Source organism: Elaeis guineensis, chromosome 14 (genome assembly GCF_000442705.2).
Source record: "Elaeis guineensis isolate ETL-2024a chromosome 14, EG11, whole genome shotgun sequence".
NCBI lineage: Eukaryota > Viridiplantae > Streptophyta > Magnoliopsida > Arecales > Arecaceae > Elaeis > Elaeis guineensis.
The window spans coordinates 14,236,754-14,246,390 of NC_026006.2; the positions used below are offsets into that span (position 1 = coordinate 14,236,754).

At 36.5% G+C, this 9,637-nt stretch overlaps 1 non-coding gene across 1 annotated transcript; it reads left to right on the top strand.

The window, feature by feature from the left end:
- The first annotated feature begins 1,455 nt into the window (after nucleotides 1-1,455).
- LOC140853921 (small nucleolar RNA R71) lies at nucleotides 1,456-1,561 on the top strand. The gene has a single exon (XR_012137062.1). It is a non-coding gene; the product is annotated as a small nucleolar RNA R71 (small nucleolar RNA).
- Nucleotides 1,562-9,637: the final 8,076 nt, after the last annotated feature.

Consider the following 9,637-nt stretch of genomic DNA (forward strand, 5'->3'; position numbering starts at 1 on the left):
TTCCTTAATTGATCTGTCGGCTAATTATAGTGTGACTGATGTGGGTTTCAGTTCTCCGAATCCAAAAAGTTCATACACCGAACTAGGTAAAAGATTCACACTTGCCCCTAAGTCCAGAAGAGCTTTTTCAATGTGATAATCTCCTATAACACAGGAAATGATGGGGGCTCCTGGGTCCTTAAGTTTTGGAGGAGTGGCATGCTGGAAGACAGAACTAGCCTGTTCAGTGAGGCATACTTTCTTTGGGATTTGTGATCTAGATTTATATTTTTGGATGCACAAATCCTTCAAAAATTTGGCATAAGCAGGGACCTGTTTGATTGCATCTAGAAGGGAAAGATTAATTTGGACTTGCTTAAACAATACCAACATCTCGTCGAGTCTTTCTCCCTTCTTATCTGCAGGAATAGGAGCTTTCAGGGCATCCGAAAATGGGGCTTTAGGCAAGTAAGATGATTTCGGTGTAGTTGGTTCATTCTCTATTTTAAGGTCCTCCTTGTTCTTGGGTGATTTTGTTTTGGTTAGAGGTTTAGGGTCGGTCTCATTGGTTTTACTAGTGTGTTCAATGACCTTCCCACTTCTCAGAGTCATGATTGATTTGGCATGTTTAGAAAAAGCTTCTGGGGTATTAGAGCTCTCAATCACAAATTGCTCTCTTGGGTTGCTCTCGGATTGGCTAGATAATTTTTCTCCTTCCCTCCTACTGAATGCAGTCGCTAGTTGACCTATTTGGGTCTCTAGCTTAGCAATGGATTGTGTGTGGGAGTTAAGGGTTTGAGTGTTGACTTCTAATCATTCTAGTACTTTCAGAACTTTTTCCTCAAAAGCTAAGCTGTGACTAGTAGTAGACGGTTGAGGAGCATTTTGAAATTGATGGTATGGTCCATGCCTATATGTTGGGTCCTGATATTGAGGTCGAGGTATGGCAGGGCCAACCACTAGTTGTGGTCTCCAGGAAAAATTTGGATGGTTTCTCTAGCGGGATTATAAGTGTTCGAATATGGATTGTTTCCTGATCTGTGAGCTTGTTGGACTTGAGCTTGCTGAACCTGCTCGTGCACAAACTCAGAAAATTGAGGTGCAGTTGGGCATTCACTAACAAAATGGTTCGGACTTGCACACAATGCACAAACTTCTTGGATTGGGTTAGGTGGAATCGGGGATTATCCAGTATTTAGAAGACGGTCTAATTTTTGGGACAGTTCATCTAGCTTACTGTGGATATCTATGACGTTTCCAATCTGATAAATTCTACTTATTTTTTATTGAAGCATGGGTTGTTCTCTAGAGGTGGCAGACATATGATGTAGGAAATTCTCACTAAGTGTTTCAAAGAGCTGCCAGGCTTCATCCTCACTCTTTAGCATGAATGTCCCACTACATGATGCATCAACCATTAGTTAGTGTTTCTCTAATAGACCATCATAAAAATACTGACAAAGTTGCCATTTAGGGATAGCATGGAGTGGACATTTACGAATGAGGTCCCTTAATCTTTCCCATGTCTCATGAAAAGGTTCACCCTCCAATTGGGAAAAACTAGTGATAGCTTTTCTAATTTGATTTATTTTTTCAATTCGAAAGTATTTCTTGAGAAATTCTCTCTGAAGATGATCCCAAGTTGAAATGGTTATAGAGTCTAAGGAGTTTAACTAATGCTTGGCTTTGTCCTTAAGTGAGAAAGGGAACAGTTTCAACCTAAGGGCATCATCGGAGAAGTTTTGGATTTTTACTGTGGAATAAATTTCAAGAAATTCATCCAAGTGTTTGTATGGGTCATCGTTACTAAGTCCGTAGAATGATGGCAACATTTGAATAATGCTAGACTTAATCTCATATTGGGTAGCTTCTACTGGAGGTGCTTGAATGCATGGAGAGTAGGTATACGAGGATGGAGTAAAATATTCTCTCAATGAACATGGAGGATTAGCCTCACCAGGTGCAGCCATGTTTCTAACTTGGATAGTCCTAAGAGTCTTTTCTAATTCTTCATCTAATGGTTGCAAGTCAGGTTTTAGTGATCATCGACCTAACATGCAACTAAAAGGTCTATGTAGGACTATCCTAGTCTGTTAAGGATTATTATTATTATTTTTTATTAAAAGGAGAGGAGAAGAGAGAAAAGAGTTCTAAAGAAGAGATCCTAAGAAGTCCTAAAACTAATAGAAGAATTAGTTGTGGTTAGATTTTAATTACAATCAAGTTAGCAGGTAGTGGACCCTCTATCCTAAAGTTACCTTAGTTCTAGACAGCTCCTAACTGTAGTTAGCCTTCAAGCCCTCCAAGTTGGAGCTTGACCAACCAACTGGCCAGATAAGTGTAAGGTCGGTGGGAGTCCCCCCGTTGCTTTCCTTAGACACCAATTAAATTGGCCAGGTCAGCGAATGGAACCAATTAAAAATCACCTTCCTTCGGGCCCAGTCGTCTCGCAAACCACTTGCCTAGACACCAGCTAGCTGACCAAGTCTAACCTGATTCAACTCTCAGGGTCACTTGTCCTAATGAGCTCGAAATCCTTAGGGGTCAATATCTAATTAATTTTAGATTAAGGCCTATGGTATGCAAATGCAAGGGAGTGATTTGTGGGCCAAGGAAGGGTGATCAAATCTCCACCTTATCTTAGTTAATGGGTTACGCCCTTAAAGTTAATTATGGAGATGCAATACAAAGAAACAAGGTGTCTAATCAAGTTAGAGATTTTTATATTTGAGATTACACTATTTTAGTTAAGTGTTATAAAATGTCAGTGGTTTTTTTTTTAATTCAACCGTGCCAAGATCCCCAGCAATGGTGCCAAAATTTGATGCGTAGTCATTGATAGCACCAAATATAACTCTACTCACTACGTAGGTAGGATAAGTCGAGATCGTATCCTCAGGGATCTTGGGCTAAGTTGAGATTGCAAAATAAAAGAAAGAAGCATTGTTTTGATTTAGAAAATAAATTATCTTAAAATTGATGTAATTAGAAAATAAAGAGCTCGGGAGTTTTGAATTAATTTTGCACTAGTAGAGTTGTATCTCTTTTTTTTTTTTTTTAATTAAATAGATACGATTAATCTTAGAAAAAATATCTATCTTTTCTCGACACACCCCATACCTGTAGATCACGGTGCATCTCCAAAAAGTACTAGGTAAACAACTCTTCTTTTCTCGACATGCCCCGTACCCGTAGATCACGGCATGTCTCCAGAAAGTAAAAGTTGTTCCTAATATTAATCTAACAGGAAAGCATAAATAAAAGCATATGAAAGAGAGAAAATAAAGAACTCATGACGATTTAAATAAAAAGCATAATCTTTATTGCATATAAAGAAATACAAGAAAGTTTAGAATAATAAACCCACTCTGTGTCGTTACAAATTTTTTTCTCCACTCCCGACACTGCTAGCCTAGCTGCTCATGGAGTAGTCCCTTTCTCTTCCTCTATGCAAGGCTCTAGAAGAATTTCTGGGATGATCCTCAAATGGGAGTACAAGAGCCTTTTTATAGGTGTTAGGAGGGAGGAGTTTTACATGATTTTTAGATGTGAGACTAAAGAAAATACTAAGGACTAAAAGATGGATGAGATGGAAAGATCACAAGCAGATAAAGAAAATACAAATTCTTCCTCTTGAAGTATTTTCCAAGTATTATATTTTTTTCTTTAATTTTCAGATCCATCTGCTATCATGAGTGTCTGTCTGTTTGCCACTGTGTCCGCCAGCACAAACTCCCCACGAACCCGCCATGCCGTGCGCCCGTAATCTTCTTTCACAGACCCATTAGTTGTTAGGAAACCATTTACGCTACTTTTTTATTAGAAAATTACAAAAAGAAACTTTTATTTCTTTAAAATAATGCCTATATTTTTTTTGGGTTCCTTACATAGTATCTTCATTTTCTATAATACCGTATACATCTTTCTTTTATTTTAATTTTATTTTAAGTCCAATTTTCTTCAAACTTGAGTCTTTTTGATCTGTGAATCGGACTCTTTGTATCGACGATCACCTTTCCTGTAAAACATAAAAAGAAGCATCAAATTCTTAATAAATAAAATAAATTAAATATAATTTTCTACTTTAAATGACTTAAATTAAGTGTTTATCAGGAATCAACAATAAGAAAGATATTTGAAAAAGATTCTTCAAGTATTTATTTCAATCCTAAGCAAGAGCCCACTAAAAGAGTTCAAGAAGCTTTTATTTCAAATCCACCAACTCCTCAAGAGCTCATTCAAGTCTCCAACCACCTTGAGAAAATCAGAAAGAGCTTTTTTCTAATTGTGTAAAGTGTATTTAAAGCTTTATTCGCTTATTAAAGGAGCTTCATTTGTATTTTTGTGCAATTAACTGTAATACTTTTTTTGAGTTGTTGTTTTTATTTTGGAAGAGTTTCAAAACGTAGAAAGGTTGATCCGAACCTTGAATCAGATTGTATTGAGCTAGCTTGTACCCAAAAAATAAGTGTTCTAGCTTGGGATAGCTAGAGTCAGAGGTTTTGATGATTGTATTCAGGTTGAATACAGTTTAGTGGATTTGAATTCTCAAATAGGAGCTTGGGGAGTAGATGTAGGTGCAAGGTTGGCACCGAACTACTATAAATCTTCTTGTTTGTGTTGCGCTTACTTGTTCTCCTTTTAAATTTTTTTATCCTCTTGCATTCTTGCATCCAACTTCTATACCTTGCATAAATTATACTCTCCATACTTATTTTACTCATTGTTAAATAATCTTCATAGTTGTAAGTTAAGTTTAAATTTTTAGAAACCCAATTCACACCTCCCTCTTGGGTTGCATAGCTGGGCAACAATCGAGAACCAGAAGACGAACCTCCCACTAAGTTCATCGACTCCTTATGGAGTTGGTGATCCTTCTCAAAGTTCTGAAGCAACCCCAGTAACCCATGGTAGTTCACTTCAGGCTTTGTCATTTTATAATGAGTGAGGAATGGGAGATAAGACTTGGGCAGTGAGTTTAGTATTGCATCCTTCCCAAGCTGCTCATGCAAGGAAAAGCTGAGCTTGCTCAATCGTTCCATCAACTCGATCATGTACAATACATGATCAGTGATAATGGCACCATCTCGCATTTTAGTATTGAAGATGGCATAACTAGTCTTGTGCCTCTCCACGTCATCGGATGTGCCAAAGGCATCCTCCAACACTTGAAGCATGTCCTTTGGCCGAGCCGTCTCGAATCTGTGACTGAACTCGTCACTCATGGCAGCCAGCATGATACAGCGCACCGTGGTCCGATCATTGAGCCACTTCTGGTAAGTATCTCTGACTGTTCCATGTGCATTAGCAGCTGACTCCTCAGGTGCAGGATCCATTATCACATATAGGATCCATTCATGCTCCAAGACTATCTTCAACTTTCGATATCAGCTATCGAAGCTGGATCCTACTAACTTATCATTGTCCAACAATGATCGGAGCGATAGGAAAGTGGCCATATCTACACAAAAAAAAAACCATAACCTAATTAGTAATTGATTCATTAAATCTAAAGATTTAAACTTTAATCAAAAGGTTTCTCCCACTATTTTATTCGAATTGGTAGCCTCTACCTCCAATTCGAGGAATTATCCTAATTCTTTAGTGAGTACTAGAATCCATTTAGACTGCACACAAGCTCAACTTTGGTTGGCCAACCCATGTACATCTAAGGGTAGGTTCATAACCAATTGTTTCTCTAAATAATTTCTAGTAATTTTAATTTTGCCCCAGAAATCTAATCAGTAGGCTTTGGCCTCCACTGTAAGGATCCGGTTAGGTCCAACCATTAACATGACCATACGTGGTGCATCTAACCAACGAATGATTAAGTCTAACTTTGGTTGGCTCACCTAACCACCATTAGAGAGACACTTCTAAGTCATCATATGATGAGTGATAATTCCATTAGTCAACAAGCACCAGGCCTTTGGGTCTGGAATGATTATTAAGTTAATGGACTCATTATCAAATACCTTAATGGGAGGCTATGACTCAGTTATCTCCATAACTTTGTCATTTTAAGGACCTAATAATTTTAGAAGATTTAAATGATTTAGAAGATGAGGTCAGATGTACCAGCTTATCATGATCCTCCCACTGGCTTTACCAAGTCAGCTTAAGGGAGACCATTAAAAGGGCTAGTCTAGGAGCACCTAAATTAGTCACACTGATTTACCTAGCTGACATGGGTCAGCTCGAATAGTCAAGTGATCCGATCAAAATATAAATTCTCCAAGAAGTCAGGTAAGTTCGATCAGTGGGAGGGTCGCCCAAAGCTTGCCTTAGACACCATAAAAAATGGCCAGGTAAGTGGGCTCCCAATTAAAAACCACCGATCTGGTTTATCTTAGACACCAACTGGTTTAATTAGTTTCGATTAGATCAACCTAACAATTCATGCTAGACCGCTTAGCCAAGAATCAAGTCCATTTGGTTCTCGTTAAAGACATGGACTTGACCAACTATAACTATTGTAATTGATATAGAGAATCCTTGACCTAATCTAAGACAACAATTGATTAGATTTAGTCAATTCTCTAATTAAGTCCATCTTTAATCTAACTATAGGTCTAACCCAATTAATGGACCTAATTCTCACTAACCCATTAACCCAATTTGTTATAGTTTGTGTCTTAGGTTCTTCAATTCACAATCCTAGAACCTAATCAAATAACTTAATTCTTAATTAAGTTTTGGGTTGAGGGTTGGGTTCAGCTTTTTGAAAATAATTTTTATATTTGTAAAATAATTTTTTAATATAATTCTACCAACCATATTGCATGTTTGAGTCATAATCAAGATGCAAATAAAATAAACATGAAACTACTTTAGATCTAATCTAAATAGGTTCATGTAATTGAAATAATTTTAACTTTAAATAATTTTTTTGCATAAAAATTATTAACAAACAGATTTTATTTCAGATTTAAATATCTTTTAAATCTAATAAATTATAAATTTAATCTAGATCATATCTAAATAAATTTATGATTAAAGATAGATCTACACGAACTAGGACAATCTTTATACTGTAAGGGGTAAACCTTACAACAGGACAACCTTGCAGTTCGTGATTGATCTAAAATTTTAATTTAAGATTTAATAATCAGATTATAAATTAGATCTAATCTAAAAAATAATTTAAGCATGTATAAATAATCATGTAATAAACAATTTGGCTCTGATACCAATTGTTGGAACTAGATCTAGGGTTTCAGAGTTAGATCTTGAAACTTTTTCAAGATCAGGTAGCGGAAGACTAAAATAAATCAAAATTTATTTTTTAAAATTAGAGAATCTCTAGATCTAAGATCCTATTATATGATTATTACATAGTATTAAATCAAAAATTAAAATATATAGGGCATGAGCTACATGTTGATCATATCAACATATTTCTATACTACATCTAATGTATATATTAAACAATAGATCAGATCTATTACCTTGCAAGTTAGACATTCTAACCTCGCTGATCTGGGCTTGAGGATGATGTTGCAAACCGCACATGCGTCCGATCTTTAGGAGTCATCCAAATGAGCCCACGAATCTCGATCAGAAGTCCTGCTTCAGAAAATCAGCATAGTATGCTAGTACTACTAACCTTACTGATCTGGGCTTGAGGATGATGTTGCAAACCGCACATGCATCCGGTCTTTAGGAGTCATCCACACGAGCCCATGAATCTCGAGCAGAAGTCCTGCTTCAGAAAATCAGCATAGTATGCTAGTACTGCGCTGATCCTTCTTCATTGGTTGATCAGGTATCTTCTTCTTCTTGATTTGGGCTCTTCCAAAGATGAGAAGTAGGAGAAGAAGTTTTAGATCTAAGATGCTCTCAAAAAAAAAAAGATGGAGGAAGGGAAGAGATGAAACTAACAACCCTAGAAGAAGACCCTCTTCTTCTTCTCTTTACTCTCCTAGACACCCTATTTTGTGTCTATTATATCTCCACGACCCAAAGGTCTTTCTCTCTAATTTTTGGATGCCCTAAAGGTCTCTCAAATCTCTATGTTTTATGAAAGTTTTATGAAGAAACTCATTTTATAGAGAGAGATATGATAGAGTCCTTGTCTAGGTCAAATACCTAGTCAAGGTTTATCCAAACATGGCAAGATAAGGGGCACCCAACTCTTGGGTGCCTCCTCTTTATTTTCATACATGGACCACCAGCAAAGGGTGCACAATGTGTGCCCTAAAAGCCACAAAAATTTCAAAAAAAATCTGGATAAACTTGATGCAAAAAGAAAAGAGTTTTAGATTTCTAAAACTCTATCTCATAGAATTTGAAATCCAAACTTATTCCTACTTTGATTTGATCCAAAATCACTTTTCATATATGAAAGAAGGGAGGAAACCTTTTGGATGTAGGAAAGACCAGAGAGAGGGCTTTTGTCACATAAAATAAGAGGAGATTGGCGTGGAATAAGAGAGAGGGCGTGGGGGAGGCTTATGTGGTGCAAGGTGGAATCCTAGTCTTACTAGGATTCTATCTTATGACTTATTTTAATTTGGTTTCTCAAACCAAATCAAACTAAAATTAGATCAACTGAATTAAAATAGGTCTTAACCTAATTAAGAACTTAATTTAATCAGATTAAATTAGATTCAAATCTAATTTAATTTTTTAATCAGATTAGAAATTTGGTTGATCCAAGTCCTAATTGAACTAGGACTAGTTTTTTTTCTTGCACTTGGCTTATCCAATAAATCAATTGGACTTGATTCAATCAAGCCCAAACTAAATCTAATTAAATTATATTCAATTAGATTTAATCTCAATCCTTTGGTTTAATCAAATTAAGCCAATTAGCAATCGAATTGCTAATCGATCCTCCTACAATATTTGCACTAGGTTAAATGTCAATCGTATTGATTATTTAACCCTAGAACGATTCTTAATCGTTGATCAACCATTCGATCGGATCATGAACTCTAATATGTGTGATCTCATTGATCTGAACCTAAGTCAATAGCATAGAAATAAATTTCTGTATCAATCGAAGTGACCATCTAGCAATGGTACCTGACGATCGAATAGGTCGAATGTGTAGAACAACATCCTTAGAACCCATGCGGATATAGTTTCCATATAATTCATTCCCTTGACCAAAATAATCATAGGACACCTCAAAGTTCAACTGTCAACTCTGATCAGGTTGTCCACATTGTATTTCAAAATATCAAATCTATTTGATGGATTACCCTGGCCAAGGTTTTGCTAAATTGAAATACAGTGACTCATTCTTCTCCAACTCTTGGAGCGGTAAATCTCATCTCGATCACTCTCTGACTTTATAAGTACTTGACTATGCTCAGAAGCCTTCCGTCACTGAATTAAAAATTTAGTTAGTCCAGTATCAAAGCACAGTGAGTTACTTGCAAGTCACTGAGATGATCTCAGGTCTAAGAGATACTTATACCTATATCCCATCAGAGACATTCTCGACAGTAGAATACTCTGGAGTTGGTCACATTCAATGATGATGTACCCTTACATCTCATCTGTATGCCATACCAGTATCTCCACACTCCTTGGTTAAGAGGACAACCAACCCATATGGCCTACAGCGATCTATGCTCAATAGAAGCTGTCGTCCTTATTAACAGCCTATCATTTAGTCATGAATAGTTTTAAGGACTAATCGATCAATTTC